This window comes from Lissotriton vulgaris, chromosome 2_1 (genome assembly GCF_964263255.1).
Source record: "Lissotriton vulgaris chromosome 2_1, aLisVul1.2, whole genome shotgun sequence".
Lineage (NCBI taxonomy): Eukaryota > Metazoa > Chordata > Amphibia > Caudata > Salamandridae > Lissotriton > Lissotriton vulgaris.
This window is the reverse complement of record NC_141687.1, coordinates 1,898,771,125-1,898,793,825: the sequence shown is the minus strand read 5'-3', so window position 1 is coordinate 1,898,793,825 and position 22,701 is coordinate 1,898,771,125.

Sequence of the window (22,701 nt, the reverse complement as noted above, 5' to 3'; positions counted from 1 at the left end):
AAGCCAATGGATGAGTCAGTCTCTGTTGATGATCTTGCACGTCGTGGCATTTAAAAAATAGCTCACTTGCCTCCTAAAAGAACTCCTCCTCAACTTTTGCTACTGTTTCCGACCTCTGGGAAAAGCAGGAGACAGGGACCCAACCTTTTCACCAGAGGAGCTGAGATGCTGGCTACGGGCACAAAAAACGAGTGGCACAGAGGCAAAATACAGTATACAGAAATATAGGGGCAGCTAAGAACAGAAGGCAGAACAGACAGAGAGGCACGGGGGCAGCAAGGTTTACAGAAGGGAAAACCGGGCAGAGACACGGGTCAGCGAGGGGTACAGAAGGAAAGACCGGAAAGACCGGGCAGAGAGAGCACGGGGACAGCGAGGGGAACAGAGGGAAGAAAAAAGGGGCACGGGCCACGTATAGGCAGCGGGGGAAGACAGACAACAGCAGTCACAGTCACAACAATGAAAATACAGGCAATACAATAAAAGTAATAAAGCATTGAAAGGCACATGTGTATAGGTTACCGTTACTTGGCAGGCAGGTAAAAATAGATGCAGCCAGGATCAGCAGTAGGATTTTTGTGCTGCTGTCTTATTTCTCGCTTTCCACAAGCCCTTGGGTGAATTATGTGTGCTGTCAAGCTTTCATATTCAGACATATCAAGCTCTTATTCCGTGTAGCCTTTGCAATTTGTTGTTGGCAAGGGACGGGCAGTGGGCATCCTAACAGGAGAGGGTCATGTCAGGTGCCACGCGAGGCCTCTCTGAAATATGCCTTAATTGCACTGCTCACCCCTTGGTGGTAAAATGTTGTTCTGCTGTGACTAAAGATTATGTCTAACAGGGGTTTATGGTTATTGGCATAGCATTGTTCCATGATATCGCTGAAACAATATGCCTCCTGTGCAGATACCTTCCTGTCATCTCTTGCACTGCCATGATGAACTCCTAATATAGACCTTGAATTTGCTCTGTACAGTGGACTCATCGCTTTGTGCACTATCTTGTTAGAATTTTCACAATATTTGTTGCTCCTTGGGGCATGTCTTTATTATAAAATGCTTCATAATTGTATAATATTTTAGACCTTCTTAAACTGTGAATAGGTAAAATCATTCAACCTGTTGCTGTAAGGAAGGGCCACCACTCCAAGGATCTGGAATGAGAATGTAGAGGTGCTGCTATGGCTGAGAGCAGGAGACTTGTACCACCAAATAATACAATGCTGTATGCATACATGTCCATGCCAATAGACCCAATTCAGGCTGTCTCCCTCATGAAATTGCCTCTGCTTCAAAATGCGTTTATAAAAAGAAATGTAAATTGTACAAAGTGCTTGGCGGTCCCTGACTTCCAATAGTGATTCAGTGGGGGTCCCTACGGAGTCAAAAGTTTGGAAAACACTGATCTACACCAATGGCACAGTCATGACCCAAGCCAATAATGACAACCTAGAAGCATTTGACTCCCTCTTCCCCTCGCTCCGCAACGGTCCCAACATTCACACCACACCCGCCTGACCAACTCCTTATCCCCTGATAGACCGCCCCTCCAGGAGATCTCACAAATCAATCCCAAGACCTTTGCCATGAAAGCCAACCTCCCCCCTCCGGACACCAACCTCCCCTCTGTCTACCCCTCCCCCGTACCGCACAACACATTACCCTCTTCCAAAACTAATTGGAGGCCCATCACAGATGAGGCTCTCCAAACCCCTACCGACCACCACCCACCCTCCAGCCTTAATCCACCACTCCCAACAAACAAACAACAAACCTAATGACTCCTAAATCTCTCCCTCCACCGACATACAAGAGACGGACGCTTGAACCACGCCATGATCTTCCACACCCCATATCCAGAACTACCCATAGAGACAACATGGGCAATACCAACACAAAAACACCAAGAGCCCTGCCAACACCCACACCTGAAACCCATATTTACCTATACTAATATCTCAAGGCTTCCCAAGACTCAATGGCTCAGCTCGACCACAATCCCCCTCTGGAACCAGACACAGAGTCCCAAAAGAACAAGAGCCGCAATGTCCTCTCCGGACAAAGGGCTACTTAAGTGGGTGGCTCAATGAGTGTTGCCGGCTTTCTGGTAGCATTCAATGTACAAGCAATAGGTACATGAAGTACCACTTTACTAGGGGCTTACAAGTAAATTAAATATGCCAGTTGGCCGTAAGCCATTGTTAATATTTTGAATGGAGAGAGCACAATCACTTTAGCACTGGTTAGCAGTGGTAAAGTGCGCTGATCCCTAAATCCAGCAAAAACTAGGTCAGCAAAAACAGGAGGGTGGAAGGCAAACATGTTGGGCGAAAACCACACCAAGAATGTCAGGTTCAACAGATGTTAAACAAAAGGGTTGATCCATTTTATTCTCTCCTGTTCATCACACTTCTTAAAGAAAACACCTCTGCTAGCTTTACATCATATCAAAACAAGCTTTGACAAAGGCAATTTGAGACCTATAAGAACAGCACCTAGGTCCTCATAATATGTAGACGGTAATACACAAATGACCCTATCTGAAGCATCTCTACACCAGCCACACAAAAAGGCAAACTGTCCAAAACACCACTCCCAGACTATTACTCAACCTACCTTGCAGCACACACATTACACCTCACCACAGAAAAATATGTCTCCCATTAAAACAAACTGACAGTTCTAGATTCTCAGCAACACCTACACAGCTGTACACTATCAGGGTCCCACCTAGCTCACCCATCATCTAGGCATCCACTAACCAATCACCAACCTCCACTCTTCATTGCTTGCAATCACCCACACCAACGATATCAATATGAGCAATATGGAGGTAGGGTGTTCTCTTACATAGCAGGCTACACCTGGAACTACCTCCTCTAGCACATCAGGCCAGCTGCGTCTCATATGGATTTGTACTAGGAACTGTATACCTGGCACTTCAAGTGATACTACTTGAAGTGCGTGCACCTGCTCAGCACCTGAAGACCCTCTCAGGTGACACATTTACCATCTACAAAGCCATATTAACTGAATTTACATTGCAGTACACCATTGGCTGCTTAGCCCCAAAACAAGCACAATTGGGTCACGGTGTAAGGGGCCTGTATTGGCACTAGCATATCTGCCAATTTTCCAAGGACCATGCATGATGTTCTGCCATAGTTTTCAACTATGTATTCACTTGCAGTCCTGTTTTATGGCACAATAAATGATACTAAAATTCTCAGGATTCACAAGAAATATCTGGACTAGGGCAGCACATCATACATGGACCTGGGAAATTTGGAAGTACTGGACTGGACTGAACAAATTGGTACTACCCAAGGAAAGGGCAGTAGAGTGAAGGATAGGCTCCCCTTTGGGAAAGTCCTGCTCCTTCCCTTTCAAGCACTTCAGCGCAGCAAAGTGTGTTGCTGCTATTCACTGCATGACAGTTTGCTAATATATGGTCCCTTATTTTTACTCAGCCTGTGGTTCTTACTGGTCCTCTACATAAGCACTGCCCTTGCTTTCCACTCCAGCTACCAACCCTGTTGGAATGAGGGGTGCCACCTACTCAATCAATCAATCAATCAGTCATTTGTTAAGCGCACTACATACCCGTAAGGGTCCCAAGGCACTGGGGGGGAGGTGGGGGCCGCTACTGATCGAACAGCCAGGTCTTTAGTATCCTCCTGAAGGTCAGCAGGTCTTGGGTCTGTCGTAGGCTCAGTGGGAGGGTGTTCCATGTTTTGGCGGTGAGGTGGGAGAAGGATCTCCCGCCAGGGGTTGCTCTTCGGATGCGCGGGACGGTGGCGAGTGAGAGGTGGAGAAAACTACTCCTGTACATCAGAGCCTCTTTGGTCCTCATGGCTGCCTTAAGAGTCATGGCAATTTTGTCAAGCCACCTCTTCTTGCACTCCACTACTGTTCATTTTGTTTGTGCAACACAGTTTATCTTGCCCACAGTGAATTGCCAAATGGCATCCTTCCTCGCTAATGGCAATTTTGAGGTGTTTTGAGGTGGCAAACAGGAGATGTTCATTTTTGTCACCTCAATTAATATTATCTCGTTCTCCTCTTCATTAAAGTTGGACTTCTTCCTTTTTCCCAGTTATGATGGCAAGTCTTCTGGGTTTGGGTTGTTATCCTCCTGGTTCCCTGATGCTCCTTGCATGATTCTCTGTATGTATTGTAGATTGTGTCACTTTTTCAATTGTTTTCACGACGCAATCCACTCCTGTGGGATGCAGTGCTGATTTGTGGCACATATAGGTGCTTTATGATGTGCAAATCAACTTTGCGTTACGGAGTTAGTACTTGCATTGCAGCACTTTGCACTTTCTCAACACTGCTGTGTCAGAATTCCTGATGCATCTTTGGTCCTTGCGCCTTGATGCGCCATCCCATAAATACGGCGCTTCCATGGCACTGGGAAATGCCACAACACAGCGCAAAACATTCTGATGCTAAGCTATGCAAGGCACCGTTGCATCTGTATTGATAAATATGCCCCTAAGTATCTTTCCTTTGGAAATATTTTTCAAATAATTTTATATTCTATTTTCTGCCGACTTTTTAGAACTTGTATAATTAAAAAATGGTTGTTTTTTCAAATGTATCTACTTTTTAAATTGTTAATCTTTTATACAAACTAGATCAATAATAAATGCATGTTTACAGTAGAGTTTATATGCAGTGTTATTAAAAGGTGAAAAGATCAAGAGGTGTTTAGTTGGCCAACTAATATTATAGGGGCCTCGCTGATGCATAAATAAATATTAAAATGCACTGACAATGTCAGGCATCGGATACATGAAGGGAAATGTACAGCTGCAAAAGTGTTTCCTTTAGAAAATATTGTGAAATAAGTCCTTGTTTGAGTGGGTTGGTAACCCTGCCCAAGCAACCAACAGCCACAACCCCTGTCAGTGTTCAACCACAAAAGTAACTGAATTAACCTGTATTTAACCTTTTAGTAGCTTGTCATAAAAGCAGTCAGGCTTCACTTAGAGGCAATAAGTAAAGTATTTATGCAGCACACAAACAATAATAATGAAAGAGCGGCAGATTTATAAGAAACGGAAGCATTTGTACAGATGCGTCAGTTTCCCTGCACCTCCATACAAAACCCTTGCGCCACCATAAATGGGCCGTATTTACAATACGGCTCACCATAGTGCAAGGATTGACAGATGCGTCAGAAATTCTGACGGATCTGTTGACCCAAAAGTGACGCATTGTTGGAGTTTCTCATGAAAGTGATGCAACTCCAGCAATGCGTCACAACAAATAGGTGAGTCTCATTTAAAAATCCTTGCGTCATTCCTTATGCCTGGTCTGAGCAGGCGTAGGGATTTTGACACAGTAAAGGTGTAGAGTGACACCTTGAAATGTTGTAAATTTCACTACGTCAGTTCTACATGGCTTTTGCTTGGGAACACCCACCCTGCATACATTATACCAGACACAGGTACAATGTGACGCAGTGCTTTACAACGTGACGCATCTCCCTAGATGCGTCACGTTGTAAATTGGCTGCATTGTTTGAGCCACCATTGTGTCAAAAAAAGAGTGATGCAATGGCGGCGCAAGTAGGCGCCAGGGGTTTGTAAATCTGCCCCAAAATCTTTTGGGAGATCCTCTAGTTACCTCCTTTGACTTTCTGGTACTGACCCAGAAGTGCCCCTCCTTAGCAAGCTCCCTGGCGAAAGAGAGTATCCTGTCCACTAGGTGCTGGCACTTATAAAACAAGTATTGAGCATGTGTTCCATCAAGATTAAATTGTACAGCCCAACATAAGTGTGAGCCTTGTTGCCTCTCAACCAGCCTCTAAGTGCCTTCCTTGAATAGTCCTAGAAAGCCACCCAACATTGTGTTAGGGGTTTGTTGCTATCCATGAACCTCTTACTGTACTTCTCAGGGGTTAGCCCTAATTTAGAGACACATATGGCTTTCATAGGGATGTACTTCTTCTGGTCACTAACCTCAAGTGTAAAAAGTGTGTTCCTCCCACTAAAGGCATGTATTTCCATAAGCTGCCCTCTGGGACCCTGCACATTCTCAGGGCTATTTCATAGACAGAAAACTATTGGTCTATGTAATTTCCCACCACATAACTGGCCACCAGGCCTTTTGGTATGTTGATGTGTACCTTTCTATGGGACACAGAAGGTATGCTGCATTTTCACTTCTAGATTATGAGGTTTGCCAGCTCCCTCATTTTCTTCTCATGCTCTAGCAGGTGTTTCTTTTCGGCACAGATCCTTTCTGCCTCAGCGTTTATCTTGGCCAAGGACCGCCCTGCCTCAGTCCTTTTCTCCTTTACGTCTAGCCTTGCAGCAACCTCCTCATTGGCTGCTGCAAGCTCGAGTTTGCCCAGCTGTAGTTTGTGATTCTTCTCCATATTCTTGTCCTCCACCTACTCTGGGGACAGAACCCAGGTAGACACACTGCTTCCTGCCTACTCATGGGCTTCCTCTTGGGAGTGAGTTATTCTCCTACTGCAGCTCAGGACTCATGTGTGGATCCTCCTCTTCTTCATCATCCAAGTTTACTTCCTCCTCATCAGGGTTGTAATCCTTTAGGGAAGGTGCTACCTCTTAAATTCCTCATAGGCAATGAGGCTATCTGGAGGTCCAACTTTGTGGCCTTCTTGCTTGCATTCCGCCCCTTTCATTGCAAAGCCGCTGCAGCTCAGCCCTGGTCAGGGTGTCACTGTTGAGCATCTCCATCGCCATGGTAGAGAAAAGGAGGCAGGGTACTTACATTTAGAAAAAGGAGGAAACAAGAGAAATCAGCCAATGGAAACCTAAGGAGAATTTAAAGAGGTCAACTCTGGTGTCAAAATATTTATATGGGATTTTTATTTTACACTAATCACTGTATGGTACAGCACAAAAACAAGTACTGGATCTCACCATTGCCATGAATGTGAGAAGTTTGGTTGTTGGTTGAGTGGGGTGTTAACCCTGCTCAAGAAATAGCCACAACCCCTGTCAGGGTGAACCAAAAATGTCACTAAATTAACCTGAGCTTAACACTCTAGTAGCTTGGCACAAACGCAGTCAGGAGAAAATTAGAAGCAATGTGTAATGGGTTTATGCAGCACAGTTAGACCTGGCATCTTTGGAGTGATATCCCATGTCTTTTTACTTCTGACCTCTGTTCTTGACTGTGCTTTGCATTTTGTTTTTGCTAGTTTTAGGACTCTAGGCACTTTTCCACTGCTGACCAGTGCCAAAGTGCATGTTCTCCATGTGCAAATTGAATTGGTGATTGGTTTATCCATGATTGGCATATTTTATCTACTAGTAAGTCCCTAGTAAAGAGTACTGTGTGTGTCTAGGGCCTGTAAATCAAATGCCACTAATTGGTCTGTAGCACTGATTGTGCCACCCACATGTTTACCCCTCCAACCATGTCTCAAACCTGACCTGCAGTGTCCCCTTCCAGAATGAAGCTAGCTCCGGGCACGAGAAAAGCATGTGCTCAATGCCTGCTGCTTCCATATTACATTTCAGACATTTTGTATGATCATTTAATTGATTTCCTAGTGTCCAGCTTGATATTCTTTGAGGAGTATAGTACAGCTGAGTAATTGTTCTATATAGCTGCAACCTCAGATTGGAAGATTGGACTACCTGGTTTATTTGGCGTAATGAAGATGATATCTGTATGGGGTTGATATTTATTCCCAGTCTAGACGACCATTTGGCTGCTATTTTCCCACTATCATCTATTTTACCTGAGCTCAGATATCCATAGCCCAAGCTTATGAGCGATTTTATTTTATCGGAATATAAACATGCTAGTGTATCTGAGTGAGACACTTCTACAATTTTCATCTTATGAAGTAAAATGTCTCGTATTTGAATGTATTTAAAATACATATCATCATTTAGTTTGAATAGAAGTTTTAGTTTATTGAAATCTAGAAAGCCATTTGGGTCATAAAAACCCCCCAAAGTGCTAACGCCATGCCTGGCCCAAAGATTCGCTGTCCCATCTGAAAAAATACCAGGTAGTCCTGGGTTGCCCCATATTCTAAGCTCAGCATTATAAAAAGAGATCTTATCTATAGTCATAATTTGATCCCAAATTTTCTTAATGTATCTAGCTGTCTTGAATTTTACTCTTTTAAAGTAATTTGAATCGTGTACACGAAATAAAAATGGATTGCAGTCAGGTCCCAACATATACTGATGGTAAAATAACGAGCTCTCGTTTTTCAACAAACTTCGAATGCGACGAAAAAAGGTAGCAGAAAAATATAGCCTAAAATCAGGAAACGTTAAACCTCCCTTTTCAATTGATAATTCCAAAAGTTTCATAGATCTGCGTGCTTTTTTATAGCCCCACACAAAGCTACTACAAATACCTTCCAAACTTTATTAAGTTGTAGAGGGATGGATCTAAATAAATATAAAAATTTGGGCAGAATCTTCATTTTCACAAAATGTATGCGCCCCACTAAACTAAGCGGTATCTTGTGCCATTTTTTTAAAAGTTAAAGTGATTTCCTTTAGCAATGAGTCATAATTCATTGTTATTACCTTATCGATGTTAGTTGCCAGCTTAATTCTTAAATAAGTCGCACTTTGGCATAGACCCGGAATCGGTTCCAAAGGTTTATAATTGGCAATAACTGCGTCTTGCTTACATTTAATTTGTATCCTGACACATCTCAGAAATTAGCAGCTTCTTTTATTTTTTCTGGAATGGCTCTAACCAAGTCTGTAGTAAATACCGCTATGTCATCTGCAAAGGCGGTTATTTTTAAGCTCTTCCCGCCATGTTGTGTTGGAATGATGTTATTTTGAGCGGACAGTGCGTTTAAAAATTACTCTAAAGATAAAGCAAAGAGCAGAGGCGACAGAGGGCAGCCTTGCCTTGTTCCGATCTCTATCAAAAAGTTTCCCGACTCAGTTCCCCCATAACTGATCTTGGCCATTGGATTGTCATACAGCGAACGTACCCAGTCTATATATTGACCCTGGATACCGATCTTCTTCAACACCTCCCACAAGTACTCCGACCCCACTCGGTCAAAAGCCTTTGCTGCATCTAACATGACCATTCCGAGTTGGATGAGAGTAGTTGAGGCTATGTCGAATGCTGTAATTGCCATGTTGACATGGGCCGTAGTGTCTCTCCCCATCACGAACCTATGCTGCTGAATATTGACTAGATACGGCATATTAGGGGCTAAGCGATTGGCCAACCTTTTTGCAAACAATTTTGCATCAGAATTAATCAAAGAAATCGACCGATAGGAGCCACATTCCTCCGGGGGTTTATTTTTCTTAAGAAATAAAACTATTTTGGCTATTTTCCAAGATGTGGGAGCCTTTCTTGACTCCGCTATGGAATCAATTACTGACTCTAAGAGTGGAAGTAGTTCCTGTGAACAAATTGTATACAGTTCCATGGGTAGGCAGTCCTCTCCAGCAGCTTTTCCCAAAGGTAAGGCTGAGATTGCCTTTTCTATTTCAGTTAATGTTATTTTAGAGCTGAGTTGTTTAACGGCTTCAATATCTCTTTGTGTAGGCATATGTTTATTGAGATACTGTAATATTTTAGCCTTAGTAGGAGCGTTATCTGGCGTGTATAAATTTCGATATTAATTAGTAAATCGATCAAGAATTTCTTCTGGCTGATCGTAGTTACGCTGATCTAAACCTTTGATTATTTTAATCTTTGTTCTAGCTTTCTTATCAGCTACCTTGTATGCCAGCACTTTACCAATTCTATCCCCTCCTTCATATTGCGCCAATTTGTACTTATGAATTTTTGCACTATATCTTTCTCTTAAAGTCTTTTTAATAGATGATTGTAGTTTTAGCAACTCCATTCTTAATTCTTCCATGTTTGCTTTTCCTTGTTTAGTCGCCTCTGCTAATTGCTGCTCCATTAACAAGATATTAGAAGTAGTTAACTTTGTATCTCTGCGATTTTCAGCATTTTTCCTTAAAATATATTGCTGGGCGAAGCCCCTTATGGTACACTTACAAGCGTCCCAAACTGCGTTAGTCATAGCCGTATTAACATTCAGCTCTAAATATTCTTTAATATGTTCTTTTAATAATGAGGCAAAATGAGACTCTATAAATAAGTACCTTGGAAAAGTAAAAAGTCGTGCAACCCGCCTCTGATCGATAATTTCAAATTCTAATAGTATTGGGTTGTGGTCAATGTAACCCTCGGGCATAATTCCATATTACAATTTCCCACAATTTGATCCGTTGCCCACACCATATCAATTCGAGAGCAGGATCTATGGGGCGCTGAATAGTATGTGTACCCGGCTATATTAGGATATTTTGAGCGCCATATATCCTTCAAATTATGCAGTCTACCGAGCTCCATAATTGCGGCCCTGACCTTACGCATCCTCCTTGAAGTGCCTTGTCCAGTAGAATCTATTTTATAATCCATAACGGAGTTAAAATCCCCCATGACCAATACCTCCCCCTCCCACTCCAATAGCTCTATACTTAGCTGCTCATACACTTTAGGATCGTCTGTCTTAGGCCCATATACCAAACACAAAACAAGTTTCTTAAGTTCAAGTTGAACGATTAACTTAATTAAAAAACTTAAGGGAGCATCTCACAAGAGTCAAGCTGTGAAAAGTACCCCCTCCCTTAAATCTTTTTTTAAAGTCCTAGATCTGGCTAAACGTCCCCCAATTTTGTCAGAAGACAACATTGGCATCGTACCTTCAGAAAACCGTTACGGGGTTTTGGAGAATTTGGGAAATATGGAAAACGCAGAGGAGGGAACAGAATCGCCGAACATAGCAAGTTCAGAGCTACACAAGAGTCAGCCAAATTTATCAGAGGCTGAAAGCACAAAGGTACTTCAAGGATCAAATGCTCAGGGCAACCTAATTAAAGCACCGCCAGTAGATAAAGCGAGAGGGAAGCAAGATACTAGACCCAAGAGTCAAGCTGCACATAGCAGCTTTAAGGAAGGTGAAGACGGGACAAGAAGAAAAGATGTAAGCAAAGACAATCTATCAGACTCTGCTCAAAGGACTCTAGGTACAAGGAGAAGGTCTGAGGACTCTAGTGAGCAGGAGAGTGATCGGCTAGGGGATCTTTTTCGATCCTTAAGATGTGATATGATGTCGAAATTCGAAATATCGGAAAATAACCAGAAAACAATCCAGGACAGATTTGATGTGTTAGAGACAAAGTTAGAGGAAGTCACTTTGCGTACAGGGAACCTGGAAACAGAAGCAGCTGCTTTGAATAAAACTGTACACAGTAATCAAAAAGACATAGAACTTCTTAAAACCCAAAACAGATCATTGGTTATGGACATTGAGAGGTTGGAGAATCATGCTAGGAGGAACAACCTAAGGATCCTAAAGATTCCGGAAGGGGAAGAGCTGGAGGACTTAAAGGGCTTCGTTTGTGGACTTTTGAGGGATGGTGTTTTAAAAGATCGCCCGGATATAAACCTGGAGGCGGAAATCCAAAGGGTACATAGAGACCCATACAAGAGACGCTCGGATAGGAAAACACCAAGGAAAATTCTAGTAAATTTTCAAACTTACAGCGTTAAGGAACTTATTCTAGGAAGATCCCTATCAAAGTCAGACCTACGTTATAAATCTAGTCCTTATATTATAAGGTCCGATATGGGTGCGAGAACTGCACAAAGACAATGGGAGCTGGGCACCAGAATGCCGGATCTAAGATTAGTGGGAGCGCATGTTCAGATGAGATTCCCAGCTATGCTCAGGATCATGTGGAAAAATAAGACATACAGTTTCACACAACTAGAAGAGGTCGATAATTTTTTGGACCGAATAAAAAGCGAGCAGGAGGAATAGTAATGGGTAGAACTGGTAATTACTTCAAAGGATGAATTTAATAAAAAACAAAACTAAAAAAAGAAAGAAAAAAAAAAAAAAAAAAGAAAAGAAAAGAAAGGAAGGAAAAAATAAATAAATAAATAAATAAATATAACATTAGGTAAAAATAAATATAAATATGCTGTATGACAAAACAGAGGGACTTGATGATTTAGCCGTGATTTAATTTTGTCTCACCAAAATACAGTTAAAAGGTCACGGGCACCACCCGGTTGCTCCGAAAGGCGAAGACATCGCCAGGTATGCTGGGGGGGTTCCTCGGGGGGGAGGGGTTCAAGGGGTGGGGGGTGCAAGGGGGCAAACAAAAAACAAAAAATCCTCATATATAAATTATTCTACACTCTACAAAGGCTTGGATGGGCATGAACCAATATTAGACCCATGATTAACCCATACAAACTTAAGGTCCTGTCATGGAATATTAACGGTATAGGGGAAAAAGTAAAACAGAACAGAATTTGCGAATTCCTAAAAAATTCAGATGCTCAAATTATAATGTTACAGGAAACACACTTAGAGGAGGCACTATGCAATTCTCTCTTTAAGAAATTAAGATGGGTTCAAGACATAATCAGCTCTAGGCAATCAGGCGTTACAAGGGGTGTTTCTATTATAATTCGAGCGAATAGCGGGATAAGCCTGAGAAAATTCGAGACAGACCAATCTGGAAGATGGTTAATTGTGGAAATATTTATTCAAAATACCACCTATACAATTGCAGTGTACTACGGTCCAAATGAGGACAATCCGGTTCCACTGTCTAAATTGGAATTAGCACTATTTACGACAACTGGCCCTTTAATTTTAGGTGGTGATTTCAACTTGGTTTTTGACCAAAAACTAGATAGAACTTCTAAGGCGAAATACCATGCTCCCTTAAAATCACTTGCCGTCTTAAACGTCCTAATGAAAGATTTCACTCTAGTAGATGTTTGGAGAAAAAAATACAAAAATAAATTAGGCTTCACTTTTTATAGTAAAAAATATAAGAATTACTCCAGAATAGATCATCTTCTAGTAGATCAGCACTTCCTTAAGGACATCAATTACCTTTCCTTTACACCTACAGGCTTATCAGACCATGCTGAACTGGAAGTGGTAATTGAATTGAACATAACTCCATTAAAACTTAGGTGGACTCTGGAGAGATCACTTCTATTAGATAACCATTTAAAAGAAGAAGTTAATGAAAAAACATCAGAGTTCTTCGCGATGAATTTAGGATCTTCCTCCCCCCAGGTTGTTTGGGAAACATATAAAGCCTATTTGAGGGGAGTTCTAAGTTCCCTAATGAGTTATAAGAGAAAGAGCATAAAAATAAAAAGAAGGGAAGATTTGGCAGTAATAACGAGAAAAGATCAAGAATTACAGAATGCAATTTTACAGAACTCTAGCAGAGTACACTTGATAGAGAAGGAACTTATCGATTTACAGCTTCAATTAAAAGTATCGGATGAGAGAATTCTTAAAGAAAAATGGGACTCTAGTAGATTAAAAAATTTTGAGTATGGAGAAAAATGTGGAGCTCTTTTAGCCTGGAAAGCCAGAGAAGAGAGAACTAGAAATAACGTCAAAGCACTATTACAAAGACAGACAGGAGAATTATTGGAAACAGACATAGAAATCAGAGAAGAAGCAAGATCTTTTATGAGAAGTCTCTATACTGAGGATAAAGATCCTAAGGGGGAAGAGTTAGACTCCTGGCTGATAACAAAACATTTGCCACAACTACCTGAAACAAATAAGGTGTACCTGGATAGTGAGATAACAGAAGGGGAAATCTTGAGTCAATTGAAGAAAATGAAAAAAGGGAAAGCGGCAGGCTCAGATGGGTTGCCAGTGGAGATCTATTTGGATAATAAAGACCAATTAATGTCTCCATTAAAGGAACTGTTCAACCTTTTGTTGACTCAGGGTTTCTCAACACCTCCCTCATGGGGAGAAGCCATTATAACGCTCATACCAAAACCAAATAAGGATGTTAAAAGAATAGAGTCTTACAGACCTATTTCTCTGCTGAATACAGATATGAAGATCTACTCTGGTATCTTAGCAACTAGACTATCGAAGGTTATTAAGTCTATAATCCATCCTGATCAGAGAGGCTTTATCCCAGGGAGACAGTTAAACGAACTAACATTTCAAGCAATAGGAGCTATAGACTACGCCAACGTTAAAAATCTCCCACTGGCCCTGGTCGCCATAGATGCAGCTAAGGCCTTTGATCAGGTCAATTGGAAGTATCTTTGGGCCTCTATGGCGGCTTTCGGGTTCCCTCAAATTTTCATAAAGGCGGTTAGATCCCTATATCACAACCCAAAGGCTAAGGTTTTAGTTAATGGAATTCTATCTGAATGGTTCGATATATCCCGCGGTACCAGACAGGGTTGTCCCCTATCCCCTCTTCTGTTCGATGTTTATATGGAGCCCTTTGTTTGTGGGATTAGAGAGGACAATATTATCCAACCTTTTTTGCTCGGAAATCTGTCCTTGAAGGTGGCGTTATACGCAGACGATCTTCTTTTATATACCTCCGATCCTTTAGTAGCAATACCGAGGTTATTTTATTTATCAGAAGAATTTGGGAAACTGTCAGGTTACCAGATAAATAAGGAGAAAACTGAGATCATGGGATGGAATAACAACACACCTATATTAGGCGCTAATCAGAAAATGAGGTACCTGGGAATCTACTTAACCCAATCCTTAAAAGACATTACATCACTCAGTTGGAATATGGTGGTTAAAGATATTAATAAAACATTGTTAAGATGGGGAAACTTGCCCCTGAATATATACGGTCGAGTCAACCTCATTAAAATGACTATTCTCTCAAAAGTCTCTTTCCTATTCAACTGTATCCCCTTATCATTCTCACTGAAAGATATTAATACCTTACAGGGCAAAATTGGATCATTTATATGGGCCTGTAAGTCTGCAAGAATAACATGGAAGAAACTGAGGAGGGGTTTAAGTTTAGGAGGGCTTGCCCTCCCTGATCTTCTGTCATATTGTCACGCATTTCATTTCAGAAATTTTAGGATACTTGCAAATAAGTTAGACGCATCATCACAGGGCCGCTTGTTTCAAGCATTATTAACTGACTTACCCTATGACCACGATTATTTTTTGTTTAAATTTGGAGACCAGAAATTTTTTTTAAAAATTCGCCTTAAAATCCTATCGACCGCACTAAAAAACTGGGGGTTCATCAGGAAGATATTTGATATCCCATATTACCACACATACACCCCAATTTGGGACTCTCCTAGTACACCTTTATGCCTCCAAGATCATTTGTCACAACCTTTGAGAAATGCTGGGTTAAAAACATGGGGCGATCTTAGGAGGGGTTCGGGCCTGGTGGACTGGAATTCTTTAGTACAACTTACTGATGGGCAGTTGACCAGGTTCAAATACTATCAACTATCTTCCTGGTGGTCCAGTCAAAATATGCAAAAAGAGAAAGACACGGATATTTTTGACTATATAGGAAGGAGGGGGAAATGGGTAAAAGAACTTTCATTTTGGTATAAACTGTTGATCAAAGAAGAAGAGAGTAAAACCAATTCAGAGGTTATAAATTTATGGGGTCATTGTATACCGGACACTCTTGATGAAGTTAACAAAGTATGGTTAGATTCCTTTTTGTTGTCATCGAGGCTAATTAAGCCAGCAAACTTAAGACGTAACCATATATTTACGGCCTATAGAGTATATTGGACTCCGGCCAAATTGAACAAGATCACACGAAAGAACTACTATTGCCCCCGATGTAAACATAATGCAGCTGACGATATTCATATCCTTTTAGAATGTCCAGCCATTCAAGACTTTTGGAAAGCGGTTATGGATTTTTTGTGTGATGTACTATTAACGACTATTATATGTTCCCGTAGACTGGTTTTTTGGGTTTATCCAAAGATTATGATATCAATAGTCTGGACTCACAGTTTATTTTTTATATAATAATTATTGCTAGGAGACAAATTTGTATGGAGTGGAAGTCAGTGTCTCCTCCTCGTTTTGCAGAATGCCTGAAGTATATAATGGAAGTCTGTAAAATGGATTTGGCTGGTCGAAAAGAGAACATTGAGAACGTTTGGTCTAAACTGGTGGTCTGGATAAATAGGTGAACGGTCCTGTGATTATGCCAGAGGTTGAGTCGGTCCTGTCCTCCACCAGGCCTAGGGCGCCCAATATAGGCTTGGAGGAGTGGGACAAGGAAAGCAGCCTACCTCTGGGACTTCCCTGTATGCTATGATACTGTCTCCATGGCGGACTCGAAAAATGACAGTATAAGAGGCATCGGCGAGACCCATCTAGAGCAAATATATTCTGGTGGCAAATATGAGGACAAAAAAAAAAAAAAAAAAAAAAGTTCAAGTTGAACCTGAGCGATTGCCCTCCTACCCCGTGCATCTGATACGGTTTTAATAATTTCAATCCCTAATCGCTTCTGTTCGAGTATAGCCACCCCCCTCGTACCCCAGTTGAGGCAGCAGTTTTCTATCTTGATAGCCAATGTGTGTTTCTGTCATAAGCGCAAAATTAGGTTTGTACATATCTACCTCCTCTTGTACCAATCTCCTCTTCTGTTTACCATTGAGACCAGCAACATTCCAAACAAGTAGTCTAATCATAAACATATCTTATATTCATACATTTGACTTTCCTCTGTATAGATTACTTTTATATGAACCATTATTCCTTCTTGTAATAAAAAATGTTCCCCCTTTTTTTGACCCACCCTTAACCACAACCCCTCCTACCCCTTCCACCCCTCCCACCCCTCCCTCCCTCAAGTCCCTGAAGGGGGAGCACCCCTCTATACTCTGCTGCCGCTGGAGGGGCAGCAAAGTGAAGTTGCAAGCAAAGAGGCATCTCCTACCCACCTCCAACATTAAATCTTCATTTTATTAATATGGAAAAGCAAGAAGATAATATAAAATAAAGTTGGGACGAAGATCATCCTATTACAACCCTTTATATATTTGCATTTGCTTGTTCAAGTTTTTAATATTGGTTTAGAACAGTCTATATTACCTGGAAAAAAATAGACATTCTGACCACAATTTCCACTTCATTTTCCCCTTTCAAGTGTAAATTTTTCTCAAGCCTGAACCGCCTCCTCTTGATCAGTAAAAAAATATGACCGACCATTCTGGTTTTAGCTTTCATTTTAGCTTTTCTTGCGCCAAGAGATTTGATAGTATTTGATCTATTGTGTGTAATTTCCATCTCGCTCTCATTTTCTTCCGGCAACTCTTTATATTCAGCATTTAAGCTTTCTTCTGCCGCCTCTAATTCTTCAGTCAGGGTGCATTCTGTACCGCTATTTTCAAATGGGAGATTACAAACTTGTTTCTCGGCCCCAGGTCCGATTATAGCAAAATCTGTTAGTGACTGGGTTATTTTTTCTGTATCTGAAGGCTCAATACCATTACCGCTAATATTAACGAGGTCGTGAGCATCTAAAGGTATAATCGTAGCATTGTCATCTTCATTGATCCTCGTTTTCCATGTCTGCCCCTTTTTCTTTTTCATGTCCATTTATATTTCCAATTCCAATTACGCCTCCACTAATAGGGACAGGATCATTCTCCATGTTAAGCGCTGCTGTATCAGTAATCTCTATTATTTCCTCAGAAGCCTTCAATAGATTAAGTGGGTTAAGTGTGTTTAAATTAATATCCTTGTCATGTTGGATTTCTGGCGTTGCCATGGCTACTTTAGAGGTAGCTGCCTCTTGTGCCTTGCTGACTATCTCTGTTAGCTCGCCTTGATGTTTATTAACATTGCCGTTGTCCAGTTCCTCCATACAATTAGCCAATGTCTTGCTATTACAACTTTTCCCATTGTCGAACATAGATGGGGGGAGCAGCTGTTTGGGAGCCCCCGGGGTGCTTGCATGAGCGTTTGCTCCTTTAGCTCCTACAGCCACACCCGAAAGCATCTTAGCTTCACAGTTAATTACAGATTCCCCCGTCATTACCTTCGGGTTAGTTGCAGGGACCGTGCTGGGAGCATCCAATTTCACCGTCTTTCCCGTCCGGGTAAAGCGGGTATTCAATTTTGGCGCCATCATGCCAGTCCCAGGCTTCAGCCCGAACTCCACGCTCTGCATCCGATCCTCCACCGAGCTAGCCCGCAGCTGTACTGCTAACAAGCCGAGACCCGCCCAGCTAACACCACGAGCTCGCTGCAGGCAAATCTGTAGGAACCTCCCCACCGGTGGAGTCCTTCCGCCTAGTCGGCTAAGAGTCCGTAGCATCTACGTCGGCTACGGTGAGTACGCAGCTTTAGTTAGTTGTAGCGTTTTTTAGAATTTTTTTAAATTCTGCGGGAACTTTTTCGTTCTACTCTCGAGGTGCGCGTTACACACTTCTCCCACAAGCTTCAAGTGACATAGGTTTTACGTTTTTTCGTTTTCTCTTTCCCGTTCCACCTTTTTAAATCCCAGTAGCTTCAAAATCAGGTTATTGCAAAACCGCTTTCCTCATAACTTCGCGCTGGGTAGGGGAGCTACTCCGTGCTGCATCCTTCACCTGGCGGCATCCTCCCGCCATCTTGACTCCTACCCGTCAGCGGATCTTGTTTTTCTTCCCACAGTTTTTGGTCCTGAAGAGAATCCCAGGAATCAGTGGGTTCGAAATGTGTAGACCCGTTTTTTACCAAACATCTGTATTTTGTAAATTTGGGAGTGTACTTGTGCATTTGGAAGCAGTTTTTTGCATTGAACAAATCATATTTTGATTATGTATGATGCACAACTAGAAAAACACATTTTCCTTTGTTTGGTTATGTATCCTTGGTTCTTTAAAGTGGAGGAAAACAGATGTTTTAGACCATCAAGGAGGTGAGTAAAGAGTGTTTGTGTGATGAACAGTTGGTATGGATGAGGAATGTGGTATGACTGTTCTATAATGAATGTAAATGGAGTGTGAAGCCAAAGGGTGGAATGGTCATTGTGTTATGTGTAGGAATTCTTTTTTAAACATTTTGTTGTGGTGTGTCTTGTAGATAGCATATATGTATAATAAAAAGTGGATTGCATAAAAGAAATAAGTGATCTAAATGGTGGTTTTGATAATAAACATTTTTGATTAGTAAAGGTGTATATTGACTTGCCAGCTTGTATGCCTATGCAATTGTGCAAGAGTTAATCATCAGTATTGGCAGTGTTGGTTGTTTCTTTGCTAAAAGGCTCAGCCTTACTGATAAGAGCCATACCCATTATTGTTTCATATTACTTTTAGAAAGTGGGCATTTTCTTGCTTTACCATTCTGTGCCTTTTCCTGTCTAAAGAATCCGTGTCTGGGTTGGCTGACTGTTTGGCTCTTGTGCATTCACTCTACACAGTCACACAAAGAGAGCTAATATGTGACTTGCATATCCTGATGTGCCTTCCTTATCTAGAGTGGTAAGAGTTGTCACTGACATCTAAATAGGGCTGTGCCTGCCCTCGCTCAAAAAGCTGTCTCCACTTCCCGTAGTGTGGCTGGAGACAGGTGAGGGAAAGGCAGGGTTTTGAGCACTACAAATACTTTCCTTTTGTAATTTGCCTACTTGGACCTCTGATACCCCAAAATCAGAACACTTCTGGAATAAGGACATTCTGCCTTGAAGAAGGGCTGAATGCTGTGGGAGGGACTACCACTCTGTCTGCTTCTTTGTTGTGCTGGCCTGGTGCTTGCCTCTTCTTTCCTAAGAGTGAAAGGACTGGACTTTGCTTTATGTATCCTGCTTCAAGGTTCTTTATAGGCATGTGGATCCCTTTTCCTGTTCAGAAGTCTCAGGGCCATCAATGACATCACCTACCAGTGCCTGGGTTTGCTGCTGAGGACCCTGACTTGACAAGTGGTGCTAAATCCAGTCCCTGTGCCCTTGGAAATGTAACATGGTGAGAAAATCCACGCATCAACTCTCAGCACCTGCTTTCTCGACGCAGTACCAACGTGTGACTGAAGAATCAACACATAGATATGAGCAGCTCACGTATTTAGAACATAATCGTTACTCGTAAAGCAAGTAAATTGACTGAGTCAAACATATATCTTTGAATGAAAACAATGAAATAAAACAATAAGATACATAACTATGTTTTTGACCAAATCAATACATTTTATCAAGACGAAAAACAAATGAGCATCTAACAACAAAATTCGTTGATGCATTCTACACAGTGGACTTCTAAAACAATACACAAAAAACATCCTATACAATGGATAAGCGCTATTGGACTACTGTGTCGCTTATTCTGCGAAGTGACTCATGTGTGCCCTAATGTATTTCGAAGTTAAGACTTTTCTGCTTTTTGTCCTCATTCTTGCACTCATCTGGGTTCCTAGATGAGGTGCAAGTGAAGATATAAATGTTCTAGACTAAGCCATCTTGATTGTGCTTAGATATTTTGTGTTTTTTAGCAATATTTCAATGTAATGACTCTTGGCCCCAGAAGATGTGTGCCGACGTGTTTCAACCTTCGTAGTTGGACCATGGGAACTATTTTAATAGAAGGTCTTCCTAAGTGCTAGGGGATCTTGAGTGGAACACTGATAGGTTCCTAATCGTGTGGGCGGAACCACCGCTTGGGTGGAACTGTGCTGTGTGGGAGATTGGAGGTCATTTGTCTTCACATGTATTAGGTCCTTTTATCTTTGGCCTTTGATCAATGGGTTATCTTGTGTGGGATTTGTCCACAGCTTCCTTTTGCGCTACCAGCCGGGTCAGGACCCGCAGCTCCTGTAATCGGCACAGCACGCCTGCTTTGTGGCTGAAAAATCACTGTAGCCCGAGTCCTAAGTGCCTTGTTGTTGACATTCATTGCACCCACTCTGACTCCCACACAGCCCCAGCTTTGCCGCTGATGAATCAATGCATCGCCGACTTTACAATTGTGAAATTGAAGCAGTGCTTGATTCACCACTGCCACAATGACGCAGCACATCTGGATTTTGACGCATCGACCCTTGACGCCGTGTCCTTATTGATGTTGCCCAGCAGTAAGGAACCGTTGCCACGTGTCCGGAGATCGACATATCACTTCCCCTCTAAGTAAGGAACTGACGCATCACCTCCCCTGACTGTAAGGAACCGATGCATCACCTACTCTGCATAGCAATAAGGAATGATCCATCACCTCCCTGGCAGTAAAGGAACCGACGCATCAACTACCCTGGGAGTAAGGAAAAAAACAACACTTTGCTTTTCCAGTACCTCACCTCACCCCCCTGCGACTATTTCATCTTTGAATATTGATGCATCCAAGGTACTTTGAGCTAAAAGAAATGCATTTATAGATTCCTATGGACTGAACTTATTTAACCTTTGAAAAGTGAAATCTTTACTTGTGTATGTTAGAATTTTGTCATGTTCTTGTTTTATTCAGGTATTTTGGCTATTTTTTCTACACTGGTGTGGACTTTTATTGTAGTGTTTTCACTGTGTGTGTATGTACAAATGCTTTACACATTGTCAAGCTACAAAGGGGGTCGGAAGGGGCTACGTTAGCTCTATGCATCTCTTACCCTGGCTAGAATTAGGGTCCCTATTCGGACAGGGTGCAAACCACTGCCAACCAGAGACTCCATTTCTAACAAGCAGACAAACAGTAATAAAGTGAGAACACAAAGAAAATCCCAAACCAATTTAGGAACATAGAATACATCATAATAAATTATTTAATACCAAACCAACAAAAATCCAATCAGTAGAACCAGAGCAAAAAACATTTTAAAAGTTTAAGATAAAAGCGAGTGCCCAAAAGATCAAAGCGTCAATAGGGGGCATCTAATCGTGTGAGTACAGGTCAAAGTCAAACAATAGTGCTGAATGCGATGGTGCATAAGTTAGATACAATAATGTAGCCTAACGGCTAGGTTGGTCGATCTCAAATCTGGGGAACTGGGTTCGAGTCTCGGCAAAGACACTCAACATCCTGTGATTCAGGGCAGATCACTTAATCTCCCCGTGCCTAACAAAAAAAAAAAAAAAGAAAAAGCAAATGGTGTTCATATAAAGCGCTCTGATAGCAGATACCATTGGGTCACTTCTCGTAATATTAAACTCTGGAAAAAAAGAAAGTGGAATGCAGCTGGTGTTGTCGTTGGGGTGCCTCTGGATGAAGTCAAGGTGAAGGTTTCCTTGTCTGGACTCGGTTTCTTTTTTAGAAGTCGAAAACCTCCAGCAGGACAAGGCTGAAGGTTGTAGCCAACGAGAGATCCATGAGGCTGGATACCCCTTTTATGAAGTATCGCTGAACAATATTTTCTGCTGCAGGGAAGAATGTATCGAGAGGTCCTGTGAAGTCATTCTGAGCGATGGTGCAACTTGGGCTGATAGACGACAGGTTGGTCTTTGTCTCCTCTCCGGTCTCAAAGTATTTTTTAGCCAACATGTGTCCCAAGTTTTGAATTTTTTGTTTGCTACCTGGGCACCTTTAGCACCACTTCCAAGGGTCCAGGACTGGGGAGGCCCAATTGAAGGGTTGGGACTCACTCATTCTGGGTCCAGGTGAGGATTCAAGATGGTTGGATCCTTTGCTGTCCCTGAGGCTCTGATCAAGATGCCAACCACCTATCCCTTGGAGTCACTGTGATAGTCCCGGGTTCAAGAGATGGAACAGGGCTCACGCAGCAGAGCAGGCCTCTGAGGGTCCAAGGCAGGGTTCAGGCAACAGAGCAGTCCGTTCAGGTCCAGTAAAGTAGTCTTCTGAATTTCACAGCAGGCCACAACAGCATGCAGAACTCTGAGAGTCCTTTCGCAGGTACAGAAAGCAAACTGAAGAGTGGGCCCTAAGGGTACCTGATGCCTTCTTTGAAGTAGGAGAATAT